This window comes from Furipterus horrens, unplaced genomic scaffold (assembly GCF_987537825.1).
Source record: "Furipterus horrens unplaced genomic scaffold, mFurHor1.1.pri manual_scaffold_4, whole genome shotgun sequence".
NCBI classification, from domain to species: Eukaryota; Metazoa; Chordata; class Mammalia; order Chiroptera; family Furipteridae; genus Furipterus; species Furipterus horrens.
Genome location: NW_028327174.1, coordinates 58,280,554 through 58,305,064, shown reverse-complemented (window position 1 = coordinate 58,305,064; position 24,511 = coordinate 58,280,554). Strand labels below are relative to the sequence as shown.

At 37.5% G+C, this 24,511-nt stretch overlaps 1 long non-coding RNA gene across 1 annotated transcript in view; it reads right to left on the bottom strand.

The window, feature by feature from the left end:
• Nucleotides 1–12,918: 12,918 nt before the first annotated feature.
• Nucleotides 12,919–24,511, bottom strand: part of LOC150012044 (uncharacterized) — a 50,369-nt gene continuing 38,776 nt past the window's right edge. Inside the window, exon 3 of the long non-coding RNA XR_016510700.1 lies at nt 12,919–13,197. This is a non-coding gene — a long non-coding RNA (uncharacterized LOC150012044). The remainder of the gene's footprint in view (nt 13,198–24,511) is intronic.

Here is a 24,511-nt window from a genome sequence, read left to right as displayed (position 1 = left end):
TTACCACTTAATCTCCATAGGAACAAAGGTCCTTTTCCAAATATTGTAATGAACTCTATCACTATTGATGGAATTTAATCATAGTGTCCATGAAAAAGACTAAGATTTCACAATACAATACAAATTGTAGGTCTTTGTGTGTGAAAACAAGGTAACATTTAAGAATGTTTGCCAGGGCTGTCTTTGCTTGCATCTATCTACCTAGTAAAATAAAAAACTATTCAGAAATATGATGTGTGTGTGTTTGTAAGTGTTCATGAGATAAATGGAAGCTTTTCATATAGAAAATAATTGGAGCAGAGCATGGATTTTCTTTGCATCTTTACTTCTCAACAGTAACTGACATTTTTTCTGGATTGGGGGTCTGTATACTTTTAGGCTACCATAATCAATACAGTATTTCTTTTAAATCTTCACCTGAGGATATCTTTTCATTGCTTTTAGAAAGAGAGAAAAGGAGAGAGAGAAATACCGATCTGAGAGGGAAGCATTGATTGGTTACCTCCCATATGTGCCTGGAGTGGGGATTGTATACAGAGGGACTGGGGATGGAACCTGCAACCTAGGTATGTGCCTTGACAGGGAATTGAACTCACAACCCTTCAGTTACGAGACAATGCTCCAACCAACTGAGCCACACTAGCCAGGACAATACAGTGTTGTTGTTGTTGTTTTTAATTAAATTGATTGGGGTGACATTGGTTAATAAGGTTATATAGGTTTCAAGTGTGTAATTCTTTGATAGATTATTTATCCATTACTGTGTTAAATTCAGAGTTTTGCACATATTGCACTTATATTTTATCTTCCAAATTAATTCAAAGCTAATTAGAATATAATCAAGCTTATGTTAGCTAAACTGTAATTTAAGTATTTTATTGGAAGAAGTCTTTATACTTCCAATATACTCTAGTTTAAATGATGGGAAAAAAAGATTTCATAGGGATATTCTGAGCATAATTTTCATTATATTCTACTTTATATTGATGCAATCTCAACTCATTTTTTTCTCATGAACTCTAGAATCAGAACCTTAAACTAAGGCATACACAGTCTAGTGTGATAAGAAGTTACCTAAACTTCAGTGTTCCAGCTACGCTTCTTTCAGTGTTCCCATTTAGTTACTAGTTGTAATATGCCTGTTGTCAATTTCAGGGTTTTTTAAAGTCTTCACTTGAAAGTACTAGGAAGGTCAGATTTCGTAAGTCAAATCATATCCTGTGCTGAATCTCTTACATCCAAAAAAGGTCAGTTTCACTGTAAATATCATGTCTGTCATTGAAACAAGACATTGCTTAGCTACCGACAGATGAAGTTATTCACCTACAGGCTTCCCTAGAGTGGTTTCCAGTGCTGAAGTCTAGTTCTCTCCACCAAGAGTCCCAACTCATTAACAAGAGGTCTGTGTGAATGAGTTTTGAACATGGTGATTAAGATAAGAAAGCTCTGAGGAATGTATTCAGCCTCTATTACATAGGAGCTATGTGACTTTCAGCAAATTGCTCTACATCTCTGAATCTGAATCTCCTTATTTACAGAATGGAAATTTGAGGTATTTGTGAGAATGACATAAGGTACTGTATGGAAATTACCTGACACATAGTAAGTGCTACCTAACTGTTATCATTATGTAAAATGTCCACTTTAGTTTTTTTATACCCTCCAACCAACATCCTCTTATTCTATTGCTACTTAAAGAAATTTTACCTCTCTTCTAACTTTTATCTCAAAGTCAACTTTTCTTTTGAAATTTTAAAAAATGCCCTGAGGTGTAAGTGATTTCTCAATCCTCTGAAGCCCTCTAATACCTCTTGAGGGGAAAAGTAAAATGAAAAGGAATCTTGTTTAAAGTTATATGTAACATTGTTATTTCAACAATGTATTTGCTTGCTAAAACAATAATTCATACAATTAGCCATAGGAGCATGGAGGACAAGAGGTTCATATAAAATTTATGTAATGAATGTGTTAAAACAATGAATGCACGAATGAATATATGAACCCTATGTCTCTGTTTCTGATTGTGTTAATATGATTCGCTCTTCAATGGTGAAATATATCATTATCTTTTTCCCATCTACAGAATTTAAATATTCAGCCTACGTGGTTCATTTAAGTGAAAATAAGGGGTAAGGATGAAACCGTGTATGAATAAAAAGGAAATAAAACAAAAGTTCTTGTTTTGTTATATTAAGACTAACATTATTTAACCTTTAAATGTATTAGAATTTCTAAAAGTTCATAAAGAAGATGTAGGGACCAAGATTTTCTTCTTCTTTTTAGTTTTTTAATAATTTATTTATTTGTTTGTTTTGTTTACTTATTTTTAGAGAGAGGGGAAAGGAGAAAGAGAGGGAGAGAAACATCACTGTGTGGTTGCCTCTCACTTGTGCCCCCCAAATGGGGACCTGACATGCAACCTAGTCATGTGCCCTGACTGGGAATTGAACCAGCGACATTTGGCTCGGAGGCCAATGCTCAATCCACTGAGCTACAGCAGCCAGGGCCCAAGCTTTTCTTCTTAAATGTAAGTTTTCTTTATGCTAACTTGATTAAGTGGCATAAAAGTTGGATACATTGCTGGCAGCTTTCCCAAAGTACATATTAGTTATTTCAGACAACTTCTTTGGCCAGAAAAGGGAAAGAGATTTCTTGATATAAACCCATTTTTAATTATATACTAAAGAATTTTTTAGGAATTTGCAACTTGAACAATTACCTAGTGAATTTTATTTTGACATCTGTTCTTCTGAAGTTGCTTCTTGCTTTCATCAAAAACTAAATCCAAGAAAATGTTTTATTTTCTTAAAGTTAATCCACATTTTATACAATAGTTAAATTGAACAAAGGACTGATAGGTCCAAAAAGCAGTTCTGTTCACTCTGGTAGTTTCTAGAATTGGAATATGATTTTATTGCCTCATATAGTACCACTGCTACGGAAGATTGGCTGTCCACCACATCTGCTTGCTGTGGTCATGTCCTTTCACGACAACATGCACAGCACGGTGTCCTACAATGGCGCAACCTCTGAGGCCTTCCCAGTCAGCAGCGGAGTAAAGCAGGCCTGCGTCCTCGCGCCTACGCTGTTCGGAATCTTCTTCTCCATGCTCCTCCAATACGCCTTTAAGGACTGCAGCGAGGGTGTCTTCATTCACACCAGATCCGATGGCAAGCTCTACAACCTGGCTCGTCTACGAGCCAAGACCAAAGTCAAAGAGGTGCTCATCCGTGAGATGCTCTTTGCCGACGACGCAGCTTTGACATCACACTCCGAAGAGGGACTCCAGCAGCTAGTCACTTGCCTTTCCCACGCATGCAAGGAGTTCGGACTAGCCATCAGCCTGACGAAGACGAACGTTATGGCTCAAGGCACGGGGACTCCCCCATGCATCACCATCGACGGATACACCCTGGAGGTTGTCAACGACTTCACTTACCTCGGGTCCACCATCTCGAGCTCTCTGTCAGTCGACTTGGAGGTCAACCGGAGAATCGCCAGGGCAGCCACAGTTATGGCCAGACTGAACCGGCGAGCGTGGAACAATTCCAGCCTCACTGAGAAAACCAGACTGCGCATCTACCAAGCCTGCGTACTCAGCACTCTCCTCTATGGCAGCGAGACGTGGACCACCTACGCAAGGCACGAAAGGAAACTCAACAGCTTCCACATGAGGTGCCTGCGACGCGTCCTGCATGTCGCCTGGCAGGATAAGGTCCCCAACACCGAGGTGCTGAAGCGAGCCAATATGAGCAGTTTGCATGCAGTTCTTAGCGAGAGACGCCTCAGGTGGCTCGGCCATGTCAAAAGAATGGATGCAGGCCGTATCCCCAAAGACCTCCTCTACGGCGAGCTAGCAGAAGGCAAGAGGATGACAGGGCGCCCAAAACTGCGGTTCAAAGACATCTGCAAAAAAGACATGACACAATGCTCCATCAATCTCAACACATGGGAAGTTCAAGCAGACGACCGCCTAGCCTGGAGGCTCGCGGTCAGGCAAGGTACGTCACGCGCAGAGGCTGCGCGCAACGAGGAGGCGGTCCAGAAAAGATCGAGGCGGAAGCAGCGTCAACAGCAGCAACAACGGCCATCTGCCTTCACCTGTACCAAGTGCGGCAGGGATTGTCACTCCCGAATCGGACTGCACAGCCATTCTCGGCGGTGCAGATAGACTCTCAAGAAGCTACGCCATCATCTCTCGAGACGGACGGCTGCCGACGACGACGATAGTACCACTGTAATAAATGTTAATATTTTTCAATAAAAATATATTAACAATAAAAAAATATATATTTTTTTTTACTCAAGAATATTTTCTATTCAAGAGTATCATTCAAAGTATATGCAAACCATATGGAAGACTTATTAGCTAATGAGTTGATTTGTCTTTTTGGCCCCAGAATGATACAAAAAGAGTTTATTTATTTTTAACATGAGTCTCAAGCATTGGTCTCAGACATTTCCCATTTGATTCCTAAACTGTATACAGAGTGTGGCAAAAGTACGTTTACAGTTTTTCATATGAAAAATAATGCAGTAATTAATACATAATAAAAGAATAAATTTTGTCTCGTGTACTTACAACTATAAACCTACTTTTGTCAAACCCTGTAAGCTAATTATCAAAAATGTATTAAAATGCTCTATTCTTTTTCTTTGTTCTTTTTTTTTTCTTCCCACAGTAACAATTGGTTTACTTCCATGTCCTTTGTTTTCCAAGAGAATTTATTCCTCATTAGTTGAGTACAGGAGATGTGGGGATAGGGAAGAGGAAGTTATGAAGACTCCCTCATGGGCATGTGAAATGTGAAACACAAAAAAGGGTTACCTGGGTAGAGAAGTAGGTAAACTAGGGCTTGTGGGATCATTGAAACAGGGCTTGATTTTGTGGGGAGAACCTGACAGATGATGTAACCAATTGTCAAGAGAGAAAAGGTTAACCTCTCAAGTTTCACTTATCCCTGTGTATATTTAAAGATTACCTTTTTCTAAAATTCTTCTCAACTATACCTTTCAAGATTCCTGTTGAGTAATTTAAATGGAAACTTATAGGAGAATTTTATCTTAATTATTGCACCAGTGCTTTTTTATTAGACCCACAACCGTCTGATTAGAACTTTGAATTAAGCAATGCTGCCCTCTAGAGGACTTGAACATGTGTGCCTACTGAGCCCTCTAAATGTGGTTAGGCACTGAACAGCTGAATTTTAATTGTATTTATTTTGATGGGTTTCAACTTATTTTTCAATTATATTTTACTGATTATGTTATTACAGCTGTCCCAATTTTCCCCTTTACCACTTCCACTCAGCACCCCTGACTCCATCAGGCAATCCCCACACCATGTTCATATCCATGGGTCATGGGTCATGTGTACAAGTTTTTTGGCTGCTCCATTTCCTACACTGTACTCTACATCCCCATGGTTATTCTGTAACTACCTATTTGTACTTCTTAATCCCCTCACCTCTTCACCCATTCCCACACAACCCCTCTCATCTGGCGACCATCAAAATGTATTCTGTATCCATGATTCTATCTCTGCTCTTCTTGTTTGCTGAATTTGTTTTTTAGATTAAATTGTTGATAGATTTATATTTATTGCCTTTTATTGTTCACAGTTTGCATCTTTTTTTTTTAAAACAAGTTTCTTCAACATTTCATATAATAAGTGTTTGGTTGTAACAAAACCCCTGGGCTGCTCCAATTGAAACAGAACCCACGGGCTGTTTAGTTAGGGGTCCGGTTGCCCGCCGCCAGAATTATAACTCTCAGTACTAGAGTTTAGTGAAGAGAAAAAGAATTGTTTATTTACACATAGTCCTGCCTCCCCCTCCCAGACCTGGCCAGTCTTAGGAAAGTCAGAAACACTATTTGATTGGGGAGGTCCTTTCTGTGCTGTGGTGCCCTCCAGCTCTTAATGCAGAGCCTCCTGAATTCTCAGCCTCCTTGTAAACTGCCTTCTTCCTGCAAACCGCATGGTGAGAGCCTCTTCTTAAAGCAGCCTGGAGACCCCCTCCTCCAAGCCACATGGAGTGAGCGCCCCAGATAGAATGTCCGCAGCTGCTTATATATCCCTGACTGAGTCCTCTGACATAGTGGGTGTTGCAAGCAGTTCTGACCATTCACAGAACCCTATGCAGGCTCTGTAGGCTCCTTCTGTACCATCCCACAGTCCAAGACTCCTCCCATCTTCCTGAGCCTTGGAAGTTTCAAAGTGGATCTTTGTGCAACAAAGTTTCCAGCCACTAGCCCCAGGCATGCAAAGTCATCCTAAAAGCTGCTTTCTTTTCCCCATCTCCCAGCCGCAAACTCTGGGGTTTGTTTTTGGACTCCCCTGTTTCTGTAACATGGTGATGATGAATTCCTTTTTTTCCTTGTCTGGGAAGCTCTTTATTTGCCCTTCAATTCTATATCATATCTTTGCTGGGTAGAGCAATCTTGGCTGTAGGTCCCTGCTTTTCATAACTTTGAATATTTCTTACTAATCCCTTCTAGTCTGTAAAGTTTCTTTTGAGAAATCGGCTGACATTCTTATGGGGACAGTCCCATTGGTAACTAACTGCTTTTCTCTTGTTGCATTTAAGATTCTCTCTTTATCTTTAGACTTTGGCATTCTAATTATGATGTGTCTTGGAGTGGGACTTTTACATCCATCTTGTTTGGGATCCTCTGTGCTTCCTAGGCTTGAGTGACTATTCTTTCACCAAATTAGGGAAGTTTTCTTCTATTATTTTTTAAAATACATTTCCAATTCCTTGCTCTTTCTCTTCTCTTTCTGGAACCCCTATGATGCAAATGTTAAACCTCTAGAACATTTCCTAGAGGCTGCTTATACTATCTTCTTCTTGTTCTGATTGGCTGGGGTTTTTGGTCCTCTGTGTTCCAAATCATTGATTTGACTCTCAGCTTCATTCATTCTACTGTTGTTCCCTTGTAAACTGTTCTTTATTTCAGTTAATACATCCTTCATTTCTAACTGGATGCTGTTAAAGTCCTCACTAAGTTTCTTGAATATCCTTATAACAAGTGTTTTGAACTTTGCATCTGATAGATTGCTAACCTAGTTTTATTTAGTTGTTTTTCTGGAGTTTTTATCTGTTCTTTCATTTGGGCCATGTTTCTTTGTCTCCTCATTTTGGCAGCCTTACTGTGTTTGATTCTATGTATTAGAGCCACATTGACTCTGTGTCTAGGTAGTATGGCTTAATGTAGTAGCTGTCATGTAGGGTCCAGTGGCATAGCCTCCCCTATCACCCAAGTTGGGCACTTAACGTGTGCTCTTTGTGTGAACTGAGTACACGCTCTTCTTGTATTTGAGCCTTGATTGCTTTTTGCAGGTCAATGGGAGGAATTTACCCAAGCTAGTCTGCTAAATGGTCTGGCTGTGATCACTGACCACCAATTTCTGCCCTCTGTGTAGGATCAGCTGTGTGAGGGCAAGGTGGTGGTTCTCCAATGTGGTCTGTAGTTGTCCACTGGGTGTGCAGACTCTGGGGTTTCCCATGTGGTACCTGCCAAGGTTAGCCTTCACCTGTGTTTTGCCTGGGGCCACCCTGCCTGAGCTATAAAGAAACTTGAGATGGCTTCTATTTGTGCCAGGCATGGAGATTCCTGGGCAAAACCAAGCTGTGAATCTAGGCTGGCTGCTACTAGTGCTGGGGCTGGGGCTCACTGAGGCCAACTGTTGCTTGTTTGAGAAAATTTAGGAAGTTGTGAAGCTAAGCCAAGACTAGCCATTCATATGAAAAAGCATCTTGGGTGGGCCCATAAGTTGGGTGAGTCAGAGTCTCTGGGGATTTCCCTGATGGAACAAAGAATGTTAGCCAGAGAGGTGGAGTCTCAGATATGCAACCAGCCTTCCAGGTCTGTAGTTCTATTTGGGGAGGGTTCAGAAAAGAGACAATGGCCTTTGGCTACCTTTCTGTCTGGGAGAAAGCTGTCACCCAGATCTCACTTTGTTGCCAGACACTTCAGTTTCACCCTGCATGCCACTGGTCCCTTTCTAGATGCTACTCCAGTGCTGGAGCTCAGACAGAGTGAGTCTGAGTAAGTCTGTCTGTTGGTTCTTTAAAAGGAACTGATTGGGACTCCAGAAGTTTCTTCTACTGAATCAATCCATGCTGGTTTTTACAGCCAGAAGTTATGGGGACTTATCTTCCTGGCACTGGAACCCTGGGCTGGGTGGGGGGGGGGGGGGGGCGGGCGGGGGTGCGGGGAGATATGTGGGGCTGAGACTCCTTACCTGAGATATCCCTCCCAAATTTTACCCAGCACAGGTGAATGTGGAACCAGCCCATTCTGCATCTCTGCCTCTCCTATCAATCTGGATAAATGCGGTTTCTTTAATTTTGTAGTGTCAGGCTTCCACTCAACTTGATTTCTGACTGTTCTAAGTGATGATTGTTCTATATTTTAGTTGTAATTTTGATGTGGTTGTGCAAGGAGGCAAGCTTTGTTCACCTATGCTGCCATCTTGACTGGATGTCCCGATTTCAATTTAAATAGCTACACATGCTTAGTGGCTACAGTACTAGACAGGGTAGTATTGGCTTGTAAAACAATTTTCAAATTCCAAAATACAGAATTTATTCAATAAAATAGAATTTCTAAAAATTAGTGTTGCTTCCTCCATAACTTTTATTCTGTAGAATAAAAATAGAACAAGTTTTAATTATCTTCTTTGCATCAAGTTATACAATATAAAAGAACACTAAGGACTGACTGGCAAAAGACACATGTTTCAAAATGGAAAAAAAAAGTGTTTGAGACACTAAGTATATATTTTTTCTTCTTTGTGATTTCACAAAAAATTTAGTTCTATAATCTCTGCTCCTGATTTCTAATATATCAGTTTGCTTTCAAAGCATCTTTTACATGTCACTCCATTTTTAAGTTTATAGATTTGTCTCCTAGAGTGAGCCAGTTTTCTTGCACAAACTCCAAATGTTAAGGCTATAACTTGAGCCTGGAGTTTAAAAGGACAGGGATTAATTCTATATCAGATGACAGAAGACTAAAAAATCTTGTCTTGAGGGAGATAGAGGATACCGGTAACACATGTATCCTAACTTTCTTTCTCTGCTCTAAAAATCAAAGAAGGGGACAGCATGTTAAGAAAGGAAAAAAAGAGCAACTCTAGCTCTTATCCCCATTTGAAACCCCCAAGGACTCACCTTGTAAAATGCCCCTTTACTAAAAGCTGTAGTTCAGCAAAGCTGAGCAAAAAGAAATACTTTAGATTCTGTGTCATAAAGAATTGTTTTGAAAAGAACCTACATGTTGATTTATGTTTCAAGAAATTTAAATGCTTGTCTCAATGATTTCTGAAAGACACCAACTAATTTATTAGAGAGTGTCAGGCAGGACTTCCGGTCAAGATGGAGGCATAGGTAGACATGCTTTGCCTCCTTGTGCTACCACAAAGAGAATTACAACTAACTTCTAAATAAGTAAATAAATAACACCCAGAACTGTCAGAAAATTGAACTGCATGGATCTAATAACCCAGGATTTAAAGAAGCCATATTCATCCAGATGGGTAGGAGGGCAGAGACATGGAGATGGGTGGAGAGGCAAGGAGACACAGTGTCGCACTGAGGGGTGGTAGAGGCAGTGGGATGGATGCTCCCACATTCACATGTGGTGGATAAAAATTGAGAGGAATACGCTGGGAGCAAACAATCCCAGCCCCAGGCCAGACCACACAACCCAGGGTTCCAGCACTGGAAAAGTAAATCCACGTAATTTCTGACCTTAAAAACAAGTGGAGGTTGAGGCAATGAAAGAAACCTCTGAATTTTCAGGAGATTCCACTTAAAGTGCCTGCAAGGTCATAGAACATACTCAAATCCACCCCCTGTGAGATTCAGCACTAGTGCAACAGCTGGAAGGGCACCAGTCACATATGGGGAATGGGAGAAGGGACTGGAAGTGGGGCAAGTGCAGAGAAAACCTCCAGAAGCCAGGCAGTGGCACTGCCCCCTCTCCAAAGCCTCCCCACACATAGAGCCACAAAGCAGTGGAACGGGTTACCCCACACTGGTGATTATCAAAGGCTCCACCCCACACAATTTACAGGTGCCTTTTCTACAATAGGCCACTCTAATAAGACAAGGAGTCAAAGAAGCTCTACCTAATACACAGAAACAAACACAGGGAGGCTGCCAAATTGAGGAGGTAAAGAAATATGGCCCAAACGAAAGAACAGATCTGAACTCCAGAAAAAGAACTTAACAAAACAGATGTAACCAACCTATCAGATGCAGAGTTCAAAACCCTGGTGATTAGGATACTCAAAGAACTCAATGAGTATGTCAACAACATAAAGGAAGAAGTGAAGATTATACTAAATGAAATAAAGAAAAATCTACAGGGAACCAACAGTGCAGGGAAGGAAGCAGGGATTCAAATAACAATTTGGAACATAAGGAAGAAGTAAACATTCAACCAGAACATAAAGAAGAAACAAGAATTCAGAAAAATGAGGATAGTATAAGAAGCCTCTGTGACATCTCCAAATGTGCCAACATCTGGATCATAAGAATGCCAGAAGGAGAAGAGGAAAAGCAAGACATTGAAAATTTATTTGAGAAATGACAAAAGAAAACTTCCCTAATTTAGCAAAGGAAATAGACATATAAGTCTAAGAAGCACAGAGAGTCCCAAACAAGTTGGACCCAAAGAGGACCACATGAAGACACATCATAATTAAAATACCAAAGATTAAAAATAAAGAGAGAATCTTAAGAGTGGCAAGAGAAAAGAAGTGAGTTAACTACAAAGGAGTTTCCATAAGACTATCAGCTGATTTCTCAAAAGAAATTTTACAGGCAAGAAGTATTTAAAGTGATGAAAAGCGAGGACCTACAACCAAGATTACTCTATCCAGCAAAGCTATCATTTAGAATGGAAGGGCAGATACAGTGCTTCCCAGAGAAGATAAAGTTAAAGGAGTTCATCATCACCAAGCTATTATTACATGAAATGTTAAAGGGACTTATTTAAGAAAAAGAAGATCAAAAACTATAAACAGCAAAATGACAACAAACTCACAACTATCAGCAACTGAATCTAAAAAAACAACTAGAACAGGATCAGAATCATAGATGTAGAGATCATTTGGAGGGTTATCAGCTGGGAGAGGGGAAGGGGGAGAAATGGGGAAATGGTACAGAGAATAAGAAGCATAATTGGTAGGTACAAAATAGACAAAGGGATGTTAAAAATGGTATAGGAAATGGTGAAGCCAAAGAACTTATATGCATGACCCCTGGATATAAACTAAGTAGGGGATTGTTGGAGGGAAGAGGGTACCAGGCAGAGGTGGGCAAAGGGAGGAAAACTGGGACAACTGTAATAGCATAATCTATAAAATATATTTATAGTGTGTCAAAAAAAGTTGTATTAATAAAATGTATTAAATTAAATTATAAAATATATATATATATTTCACTTCTGGTCAGGATGTAGATGGATGTGAAAGATTATCATTGACTGGTAACATGAAGAAATATAAGTCAAAAAACAAATCACACTGTTCTAGTGGGATAGTAAAAAGTGGTGAATGCCAAGAAACTCTGATCAACCAAGTGCTCAAAGAGAAACAAGTTCTCATAAGGGAATATATTATTTGTGAGCAACTTCTATACAGGTGGATAAAGGCCTTAGCTGGGTAGATTTGGGACTGACATTACAAAAAGACGTTTTAGAAACAAGGGGAAATCACCCAAGCCTTAGGTTATAGGGTGGACTAATGAACTAAAATCTAAAAAACCTCCGAATTGTTCAAAAAAATAAATTGTTCAAGACCTGGCTTGCAGTAATAATTAACTACTATCATACTTGCTTTCCATCATAAACAACTAGAAACTGGAAAAAATATATGAAAAGATTATTTTCAGACACTAAATAGTTGGAAGTGGTCCAAAGAGAAAAGAATAAAAAAGAATGAACTAAGCCTGAAACCAGTGAACTTCTGTGTAATTTAAAATAACTTCTTATCTAATTCTCATTTCTTGAGAATATCATTTAAAAAATGAGTTTGATTTTATGTCCGGCAAAGTTGACAAGTTTTATGTCAGTTGATAAACTTCTTTCAGCTGGTAGGGTCATTTGGATGTATGTTGATAAAAACAGTGACAACTATGGACCAATCTTTTGAACTGACACCACAGAACCTGATGTTTTCTTCTTCATCTCCATGGGGAAAACAAAATATTGTAAAGGGAATGCTGAATTTTTTTAATTAAAAAATATCTTGGTAAAATATGAGCTGAACCATTTCAAAAATGTCAATAGAATGTGAACTTGCTACACTCAGATTGCACCACATTACCTGTGTTTCAGGGAAACAAAATAGCTATCAATGTATTCAAGTTATGCTTCATAACATTTAAAAAAATCAGAAAGTTAGGGGTAGATAATGACAACTGTCATTAATTACACTGAAATTTTATCCTTTTTTTTTTAAACAAGCTCATCCATTTCCATAGTGTAGGAGTTTATCAAAGTACTTGTGGTATTTGGAGGTTTGATTTGCTTAGGAGTGAGATAAGAAAGTTTAAAAGCTTCTTCAAAGTCTGACTTTTGTATTGTAACAAACCCATGATTTGCTAACATACCAATCACTGATAAACAAGCCTTTTCTTTAATTAAAGGTCCTTTCTCTCCATTGTATTCTTAAGATGCAGAAATATTAAGTGCTGTACCAGGCAGGTTTCAATGCCAAAAACAGAAAACACTTCTGGTGTTTCAAGTAGAAAATATTTAATACAGGGAAATAGGTGCTTAAAAATAAATCATCTACTGGGGATGAAAGAGTAAAATTCAGGTGGCTGATTTAGGTTTTTGCATTTCAAATGACATCATGCAGGTATGACACAGGGGATGGAAAACTTCAGTTGTCCTCCATCCCTCCACTGAGGTGGTGACAGCTGCCCCACCCTCATAAGGTGTTGACGAGACAGTGGGATGTGTCAACCAGTGTCACCACAAGACAAAGCTTCTAACTGCTTTCTTCTTCCAATGATTACAAGTACATGTTGTTGGCAAAACATAAATTTCATCCAGCACCCTGGTTCTAAAGTGGAAAACAGAAGAGGGTGATGAAGGATGCCCACTGCCATAGGCAATATGTAGGCTAGGTGTCTCTTCATATTGTGTTTCCATTAGTAAGAATCTTTCCATTTTTGTGACCTGTATCCAAAGATGAAAATAAAACCAATGAATACAGATGTTTCAATTATTTATTTTCCAACTTAAGCTTGACCCAGTGATATTGATAAATGAAGTATTTATCCTAACTGCTATTAATAGCAGACCACTTTAAATGATAACATATTGAAGTAATAATAATTGTATATTTAATAGTTTGTTGCCATTTGATTCTTTTGGAGTAAAAAAAAATACTTTGCACCCTAAATTCAGTATCATTTCACACTACAAATTAATTTTCAAAGAATATAAAAATTTTTTAAAACATTCTCTTTGGAGGGTAAACTCATGAAAGCCTATCTAAGTGCATTGCAAGTAGTTGGGAGTTAAAAATTTGTGGTTTCAATTGAAACTAGCCATATACTTCTAGCAGCCAGTTAGGAACAACTGAAGACCCAAGGAAACTGAAGAAATTCAAATTAACTTTATGTACAGGAAGAAATTTTATGGTTAAAAAAATCATTCTCCATTTTCATTACATCCCTCATCCTCTCATGCACTCTATTGGTAAGATAAGGAAAACCAAAAATGTAATGGACTTTGGGATTTAAAGCCTAGGAGAATGTCATACCACTTCCAGACACTCAAGAAGGCACTAACCACAGAAGCAGATGACAAGGATGAAGAAATGGAGATTTTCACTGCAGATCTTGACAAGGAAGACCAGGCCATCTCCCCCAATCATTTTTAAGACAGAAAATATTTACATTTCAACCCTCATTTATGCCACTATTGAGCATATAAATACTTATGCCTTCTCCCCAAAAAAGTCATGGACAGAGACTTTCTAAGGTTTTAGCAAAGGTTAAACCAAGGTTAGAAGGCTAAGACTTATGCAATTTAAGGGTAAAAAGATAAATATGCTTCAACTGGTTAAAACAAAATGTTCTGCTTAGTGAATCAACATGATCCAGACTAACGACATATATTAAAACCACACACACACACACACACACACACACACACACACACACACACACACATCTAGATCTAATTTTGTTCCATCCTGATTTGCTTCATGGAAGAGAGACTGGGTTGAACTAATTATCCTGCAGTTATTCAAGAGCAATGAACATCAACTCATCACTTCATTCCTTTCTAAAAGGTAAGGTTTTAGTTAAGTTTTCATATAGGTTAAATTTACTGAACAAAATAGCTACACATAGGTCAGAGTTATATTACTCTCGATGTTTTATTACTAAGCAAGTTATTTCTAATCTATTGTAGGGTTTTAATTGTAGAAACACATTAACATTTGAATAGACAACTTTTGGAATATTTTAGTATAGATTGTAAATAATTGCTCTTTGTTAATTAATAGGTAGAACATAGGAAGAATAAAAATTTTAGTTGGGGCTATTTTAGATTAGGCAAGTCAGACAATATTCCCCTCAGAAGATGACATTTAAGTAGAAATAAACAGAAAGTAAAGAAATGACCCACAAAAAGAGCTGAAAAAGTTCCTGGCAGAGAAGAAAGCAAAAGACAAAGCGAGGACTTGGTGGTCTCAAGGGACAACAAGAAGCAATATGGCTGAAGGGGAGAGTGAGGAGGTGATGACTTGGAGAGGCAGCGATGTGTTGGAGAGGTGTGAACCTTGACAGACATGATGACAACTTGAATTTTAAGTGTGATGGCAAACTGCTGGAGGATATTGAATGATAGAGTGATATGACCCAATTTGTATTAAACAAACAGACAAATATACAAAACCTGTCTCTGGTTGATGCCAAGAAAAAATTATAGGGCTTAAGTGAAAGTAGCAAAATTACTTATCAAAAATTATCACACCCTGCAAAGCCCAAAGTGTTATAGGAATGAAATAAAAGAATGATTAATTCAGCTGTGTGGACTTAACACTCATTAAAAGAATGAGCTGAGCTTTTGAGATCAAATGGGAGCATATAGATGGACAATGGGACTGGGAGAAACGTGCAGTTAAGGGAAGAGCCTAGAGAACCAGAGAAATTGGACGAGGAAAGATGTGATTAGAGAAAGGCTGGGTGTTAAGTGATTATAGAGTCCACATAGGGAAAGATCGGGAGATGAGATTGTTTAAGTAGATAGGGGCCGGGCTCTATTCTAGAGTTTGTGATTTATTCCTCTAACAATGGAGGCAGATTTTTAAAAATTAATAATTTAGATTTTATTTAATGAAAAAATCTATTTACCAACTTTCTGAAAAGTTTCCCACAGTGTAGAGTGCTCTGCAGGGAATTTATCCCTATGATAAATAAGACCAAAATAATCTCTTTGAAATTCACAGTTTGTCACATTTTTGTTAGAATAAAGTGGCTTCCTATAAAGCAAATGATGTCACCTTTTTTTATCACCTGTGCAGATAAAATTTTCCCCCAGTTTTGTTATTATTGTGGTTTCATTTTAGAACCACTGATTCTCCATTTCGGAGGAGTTCAGACTCAAGATGACATAGAGTCTTGCCCTTCTATCAACATTAACTCAATGCTTCTTATTTATTATCTTCCACATTCCAACAGATCCTGGCCTTATATGATAGTGGAGGAAATTAGTTTATATTCTCATTAAGAACCCCAATTAAATTTGACACCGAATCCCCTTACACAAGATCCTCCAGTTATTTCTGAGAGCTCTCCAAGGAGCTGTCTTACAAGTACTCAGGAATAAGTTCCTCAAATTTTCCACTTCAGCTTATTCACTAATTCATTACCTTTTATATTAGCAATAATATATCATATAGAGAACCACTCTGCAGGGTACAGTCAGCCTCTCCTGGTGATCATCACTTATTGCAGCACTTGGAAGAACAGCCTTTCCATCCTCTTCAATGTCACCCCACACGTAACATGGAGCAGACTTGTCTCATAATTCACTACTGCACAATTCTGATGCTGCTGACCATTTTACTAATATTTCCCTGAAGATGTGAGGACAAGAATACAGAAATACAACACCAAGTGTAATGTACTGTAAAACCAGCTCCTAACTATGCTTATTCTCAGGGTCCAATGTCCCAGGGTCACCCTCAAAATCTCTTATTTCCCTGCCTAACTTATGGGAAGATGCTAACTTCTGCTGAATACACACACAAAAAAAACTTTTTTTTTAGAAACTACTGGGAGTACTCTATGCACATCTATGATTCCAAATGAAAGTTAAATTGCCATGACGTGCAAAGTCAGTTTCAGACTCATACCTCATATTTTATTTTCTTTCCAACAAAGGTCTTCTTAGGATGCTTCTAAATTCCTCACCATTAAGAGAAAATCTTATGCTCTCACAAAGGGATGTAGAACCATTCTCCAGCCACCACAGTCCTCTCTGTTGGAACATAATAGTTCAAGAGTGGCATACCCGAGTCACTCATCTGAATAATAACATGTAAAGTTTTTAAAATCCTAATACAATTCTAATTCACAGTCTGTCTTGTGTGGGATCAAGGTCAAACCTATAGATTTTTCTTGTAGTATCAATGTAAGCACAGAAAACTTTCTTTCTTTTAGGTTCTTTGGCTGATCTAATAATTAAATTGACCATAAGACAGATTAGCAGGAGAAAAACATTTTTACATATGGGAGCCTTGTAAACATATGAGACTCCCTGACAGGTAATTGAGGTTTATATTCTATACTGAGCTAAAGAGAAGGGGGTGGGGCCTGGGGCTTCAAAGAGCAGGAATACAATTCACAGGAAGATGAGAAGAGCAAATGTTTGATAAACAAATATTTGCCATGTTATACAAATAAATTTTTATCATATAAAAATTATCTTTGGTATTAGCTCTCCACTTGGTACAGGCCCCCTATCTAAATTATTTTAAGAGGTTCAGGGGAAGATAAAATGCTCTTCCTGAGCCTGCTGGGGGCTCCATTGTCCTTAGTGCAAAATAATCCACATGCCAAAATGGCACATTCTGGAGTAGAGTATTCTGCTTCCCCTCAGCAGTTTTGTCCACAAATATTTGACAACCATTATATCCAAGGCTACAAGTATAAGATAAGTTCATAGTTCAGTGAACTCTAAATTCTTACAAGGCCAAGAAACATTTTTTCCTAAAGGGCAACAAGTTTGCAGACATAGCTTTAGTTAAAAACTACACATAGCATTGTGCTTTACCTGCAAGAATAGTGTTATTCATAAGATAAACATGCACATTCCAATATTGGTTTTGTTTTCTAGAAATATGGGAGGTATCTATATAAAAAGGTACATTCAAAGATACTTTTCTTAAAAGTAGAATATTTTTGAAAAGTTGTAGGAAATTTTTTATATTCAGAAAAAATGGCTTCTTTTTTCTTACATATGTCAAGTTCTTAAAACTCTCAAGATCTCTCTCTCCCAACCCTCTCTCTCTCCCCCTCTCAGGAATCCTCATGGCCAACTCCCATTTTCTGTGGTCACATAGTAGATTGCTGCTCACCATTCATGTCTGAGGAAATTTCATCTCATGTATTGCCTGTCTCACTAGAATGCCAGCTCCCTAGCAGCAAAGATGCTTCTTACCTCTAGGCCTCTACACTAGCTCCTAGAGGTGTGCCTGGCATATAGCAGGCACACCTGGAACATGGTAAATTCAATACTCACTGAATTACTACATTCTGAAGATGACAAATCTTCCAAAAATAACTAACAAGTACAAATGAATAAAGGATCTGATTTTACACTGAACTTTACACCTCATACTATGTTATAGTTAATTTTCATTGCCACCATTTCTTTTCCCATATTTTTAATTGGATACCTTCTACCCTAATAAAATAATTTTCAAAAAACATTATTACCCTATAGCAAAAATAAACTATTTACCCATTTGTTCTTTTCTACAACAATGTCCAAGTCAGGAGCGACTTCAACTTGTATTCTTCCCTTACCTGGCCAGAAAAATAGTTTTTTTGTTTTCTCATTTGTGCTCATAGTATTTTATAATGCTGTGCTTCTATTACACCATTTTCTATAGTATAATTATTTGTTAACTTGTTAAGTTTTTCATTAGTCTTTGGAAACTTCAGAAAGCATTTTTAAAAATTTCTTTTAAAATTAAAGCTCAAGAGCTTCTGGGTTGATGAACACGAGGAGATTCAGGGTGAATGGCCAGTTCAGAGACCCTTTCCACCTTGCTCTGTGCATCTCTTCTATATGGCTGTTCCTGAGTTACAGCCTTTATAATAAAATGGCATCCTAAGCGCTTTCTCCAACTGGCCATAGTAGACGAAATCAGATATGTTCAAAGCACAAGAAAAATCAATGCAATACTGCTGGCTTGATTACCCTGGCTGGTTTGGCTCAGTGTATTGAGCGTCGGCCTGCGAGCTAAGTGTCGCTGGTTCGATCTTCCAGTCAGGGCACATCAGAGAAGGAAAACTCTGACTCCAAAAAACCTCCGCTGCCTTGCGGCATACCTCTTTAGGGGAAAGGCTAAGGGAGTAAACCCCGACAGAAAATCCAGAGCCGGAGTCCCTAAGGTGGTTTGACGTTGTAGTCAACACCGGCAACTCCTGCGGCGCACCTGAAGCCAAGTTGTATTGACTCCGTCTTTCCCTTGGACCCTTCAGCTGTGAAGAGAGGGGGGGTCTGCTGCATGGGCAACAGCAGACCCTCCATATCACCCTGCCCAGGCTCTGTAGCTTCAGCTTCACTGGAGAGGACACTCCAGAGTCATCACAAGATGTCGATTCAACACGGGAGGAGACAGATACCGTGTCACTCTCGAGTTGGACTGCATAGCCATTCTCAGCGGTGCAGATAGACTCTTAAGAAGCTACACCATCGTCTCTCGAGACGGACGGCTGCCGACTGCTGGCTTGAAGATGAAAGAACATGTGCAAGGACTGAAGACTGGCCTCCAGGAGTTGTGAGCAATCCCTGGCCAACAGCCAGCAAGAGAAAGAAGACCTTGGTCTTAAAAACACAAGGAGCCAAAAGACCATAAATGCCAATTCTTCTCCAAAGCTTCCAGAGAAGAGGCCAATCTGGCTGACATTGGTCTTGTGTGACCTTAGAAAGAGAATCCATCAAAGACTGACTAGTCTTCTAATCTACAGAACTGTGATATAATAAATAACTATTGTTTTAGAAAAAAACAACTATGAATGATGTGAGATGGGTAGGAGATTTATTGGGATGATCATTTAATAGGTTATATAATGTCTAATAACTGGTGGGGAGTACACTTGAAACTAAACTTGTATAATAGTGTATGTCAACTGCAATTGAAAATTTAAAAATGATTGTAAAAAAAGAACAGAAGAAAAGAAAAGAAACGAAAACAAATATAAATCCAACACACACACAAAAAAAAAACTCTCAGTAATTGTAGTTGCTTAAGAATGTATTCTGAGATATCATCAGAATCGTCGTCGTCGTCGGCAGCCGTCCGTCTCGAGAGACGATGGTGTAGCTTCCTAAGAGTCCATCTGCACCGCCGAGAATGGCTGTGCAGTCCGACTCGGGAGTGACATGGTATCTGTCTCCTCCCGTGTTGGATCGACATCTTGCGATGACGCTGAAGCTACAGGGCCTGGGCAGGGTGATATGGAGGGTCTGCTGTTGCCCATGCAGCAGACCCCCCCTCTCTTCGCAGCTGAAGGGTCCAAGGGAAAGACGGAGTCAATACAGCTTGGCTTCAGGTGCGCCGCAGGAGTTGCCAGTGTTGACTACAACGTCAAACCGCCTTAGGGACTCCGGCTCCGGATTTTCTGTCGGGGTTTACTCCCTTAGCCTTTCCCCTGAAGAGGTATGCCGCAAGGCAGCGGAGGTTTTTTGGAGTCAGAGTTTTCCTTCTCTGATGTGCCCTGACTGGAAGATCGAACCAGCGACACTTAGCTCGCAGGCCGACGCTCAATCCACTGAGCTAAACCAGCCAGAATACAGAATGATATTCTTACATATACATTTTTACAGATGAGTCATAATAATTTTCTTTTTAAAAGAAAAAGTATAGTAAATTTGAAATTACCAAACAGTTACCATTCTTGCTTAAACTCCTCCTGAAATCTTACTTTGGAAAACACAGTGATGGTTTGTTTTAACCTGTCCATTCTTATTATTGTATATAACTTAATTTACATGATTCACTCTTAATTGGTTGTTTTGGTCATGTCAGTGAATTACTCTTTCCTTTTTAATAGTTAACAGAAGTTTACTTTTCCAGAAGTACTTAATAAGATGTCTAATTAACATTTTCCTGCTTTCAAAAGAATTCTTCAGGCAATTAATATTTTGGTTTTACTCAAGTCTTTCAGTTAATATAAAAACAATTATGACATTTTTTGGAACTGGACTTTATAGGTATAAGCATTACATTCCCATCTTCTCAAATTTCATGCTCATAAGCTAAGCTATGTAACATAACAAAATATAGGACTTAAGGTTCATATGATTTTAAGATGCCAAAAGCTCTGCCTACCATGAAAATTTGTCATCAAAATAAGACATTTATCAACACCTGCTCTTTGCTATGTGTTTCACTGTTTCTGTTTATGACAACTGAACTCCTATAACAAGTCTGTTTTCATGCTTTCCATTCCAATCATTCCTTTTGGTTCAGTTGAGCATAGGTCTTCAATTCTTTACTGAATAATTACTATTGTAGATATAAAGATGGACAAAATTTTCCCTGCTTTCAGGTACTGTATATGTGAAAATGACTATAATGTTATTTAATCCAAACAACAAAATATAAATATTTGTCTGCAGGCTCAAAGAAGAAAAACTGATCTGCCACAAATATCTATTGAATGTTAAATGTGTTCTCCAGATAGATGTGTTACTTTACAAAGGGATGGTCATGGTCCCTGGAAGAGCTCTGAAACAATTCGAGCTGAGTCGTTTTAGATATCAAGTGATCTTTCATGAATGCAGATCTGACCACAGTGTATCTCTGATAAAAATAAACAATGGCTTCCTTTTCCATTAATACTACTACTTGGCTTGCATAACTGGCCCTTAAGCATCTGACTTACTAGTTTACCAACCCTGTGCCTAAGTTTCCTGCAGCAAACCCCACTTACACACATGAACACTTTATACTTTGGTCAGACAAAGCTGTTTTGACAATGATTATACACTCATAATTTTAACCTAAGCTGTTCACTGTGCCACAACCCCCTTTCTGACATTTTCTACCCTGGCTTTCCAATCCACCCAACAAGTCACTGAAGCCCGAGTTTGGGAACTCCCTCCTCTGTGCCTCCATTGCATCTGAAGCCATTATACATATATGAACATTTTGCAACACTGATATGAGGCGAATTTGTCTATCTACTTAACAATAATTTCTTGAACCCTTTTTACCTATACTGTTTAGTAGAGATACAGAGGGGAATAAAATGTTCAGTCCTTTATATAATGTCTAGTCAATGGGGTATACTCCTAAAAATAACAAAATATTGTATTTTTTTAATGTTAGGTCTTTTAAAAAAGTAAGGAAGAGAAGGAATAATTATTATAAGGGGTTGGAAGAAGTAGGTTACAGTTGTTCATATGGAAAAAATACAATAATGAATAAATAAAAATACAAGAATGAACTCTGTTTCATGTACTTACAACTGTAAACTTACTTTTGCCTACCCTTGTATACAATATTTGATATTATATAGATCACTATATTTGGGTTTCATAAAGTACCTGAATATTAGACTGAATTTTCCAAAATATTTTTGGATATTGGATGTGATATAGCAATAAAATTTTCAACACTTCCTCTTTTTGACCATGTCTAATATGTTCACTATTCATTTGTTTTCCTTTCACCAGCAGGATATGATTAAAGAGATGCCTTTGTTTTTTGACATTTTCTCTGTATGATTTTCTATCTATGTCACAATGCTGTGTCAACTGTATGATTAGTGCTTCACTAGCAATGCCCCTTGAAAATAATTGTTGTCATTAGCCTCAAAGGTACACCTTGAAATTAAACCATGTCATAGATTCTAAAACATAGATAGCTTTAAAATTAGGCTCTACCTACTTATCTTTAATAGACTAAAAATTGAGAGTTAAAAAAAAAATAGTGTTCTCGCCAATGACCTACAGAAGATATTGGGAATCTAAATATTAATTCTGCTTTTGTATTAACAAGAAAACATCTAGTTTCTTTGATTGTATCTTTCTTGCATTAAAAAAAAGCAATGATTTCTTGATTTACACTAACTTTAAAGTGTGTTTGCCCCTGGTAACCTGTAAACTAAAGGGCTTTTATTTTACATTGGCATTGTCACTTACTCAGCGTGTGTCTTGTTTTCAGTCACTTTCAGTGTAGCAGTTTTGCCATCATACCAGTTGAAAAAATTGTAAAATGCCTGAACAGATAGTTTCTTTTAATAAAATACTCAAAATAAAATTTCAAAATATTTTTGAAATCATTACCAAGTATTTATGCTATTTAATAAAGGCTATATAACAAAACTCCGAATGTTAAGCATTCTTGGCTACAGAAAGGAAACATACTTCAGCATTAGACTTCACCTGAGTCAACTCAAATAGGTGAGACCACCTTACGTTGAAGATGTCATGTCCTTAAGCTTCATGGTCATAAGAAAAGATTATTTTGAGAATAGTAGTATCATTATCATTAAATTATAAATCTTAATTTAAATTTTTTGGTAGTGACAAGATTTATTTATTTTTAATTGTATTTGTTCCAGATTGTAAGTTTCATCAATGCTTCTTAGTTACCTAAATTTCTCCTGAAATTTTAATTGGTAGGTGAATTTTTCCTTTAGTGGTTGAATTATGTTAAATAGCTAATATGATGTACATAGAAAGCATACCATCAAAAAGTAACTCATCTTAAATTGTTAGGGAAGAATATCATGGAATTTTCTCAACTTTGATTATATTCAGAAATCTCCAAGATGTTTGTAGTTTTGCACACTTTTGTCAACTTTTTTGAGTTGTAATTTACATTGAATAAAACCTAGCAATTATAACTGTACAATTTCAAGAATGTTGACAAACATATTCAATTATATAACCATCATCACATCATGTTATCACTTTTATGACTTTAAAAAGTTTCTTAATGTGCAATTGAAACATTCTCTCCCTGCCACTCAAGCCCCAGACAACTATTAATTTATTATCTGTTATTATAGTTTTGCCTTTTCTAGAACTTCAGGTAAATAGTATTAAAAATATACATAAGATTATCTTTTGTGTTTGGTTTCTTTTACTTAACATATTGTTTTTGAGACTCATCCACATTGTTGCATGTATTAATAGTTTGTTCTTTATTATGGCTGAGTACTTTTCCACTTATGAATATATCACAATATGTCTATGCACTCACTAGCTGATAAAATTTGGACTTGTTTCCATTTTATGGCTTTTGAGAATAAAGTTGATATGAACATTCAAGTAAAAGTATTGGTTTGAAAAGATGCTTCCATTTCTCTCCTCTAAACACTCAGGGCTAGGTTGCCAAGTCATATGGTAAGTGTACATTTAACTTTATAAAAAACAGCTAAATTGTTTCCAAAGTGACTGTATCATTTTCTATTTTGGGTAGAATATGTTCTAGCTGCTAAATATCTTCACCAGTACTTTTCAAGTTTACTTATAAATTCAATATAATCTTAATCAAAATTAGAGTAGAATTTTTTTTAAGAATTCGCATGAGGACTCTAAAATTTACATGAAAATGCAAAAGAACTAGAATAGCCAAAGCAATTTAGAAAACATTAAATAAGGTTGGGAGACACACACTACCTGATTTTAAGAATTATAAAGTTTTAGTAAACAAGACATGTTAACGCTGATGTAAAGATAGACTAAAAATTCAATGGAACTGGATTAAGAAATAGATCCACAAATATATGGTCTCTTGATTTTTGACAAATGTTACCTGGCAATTCAGTGGAGGAAAAATAAACTTTTCAACAAATGATTCTAGAATATATAGGTAGTCATGTAAAATCAAGTGAATCTCAATCCTGATTTCATGCCACATGCAAAAATATAACTCACAACATATTATACACCTAAATATAGCAACTAAAACTCTGAAACCTTGAACTAAATGGAGGAAATCATTAACAACCTTGGATAAGACAAAGATTTCTTAAATATAACAACAAAAGTGAGAATTATATTTTAAAAATCAATAGTTAGATGTCATCAAAACTTAAAAGATAGTTGAAAAGACTCCATAACAAAAATTAAAAGTCATCACATTTATGTAAAGAATTATTTGAAAAATATATGTCTGACACAGAACATGTATGCAGAATATGCAAATAACTCTTACTACTCAGTAGTAAGAAGATAAATAACCAAAATCAAAGAGGGGAAAGTATTTAAATACACATGCCACCAGTGA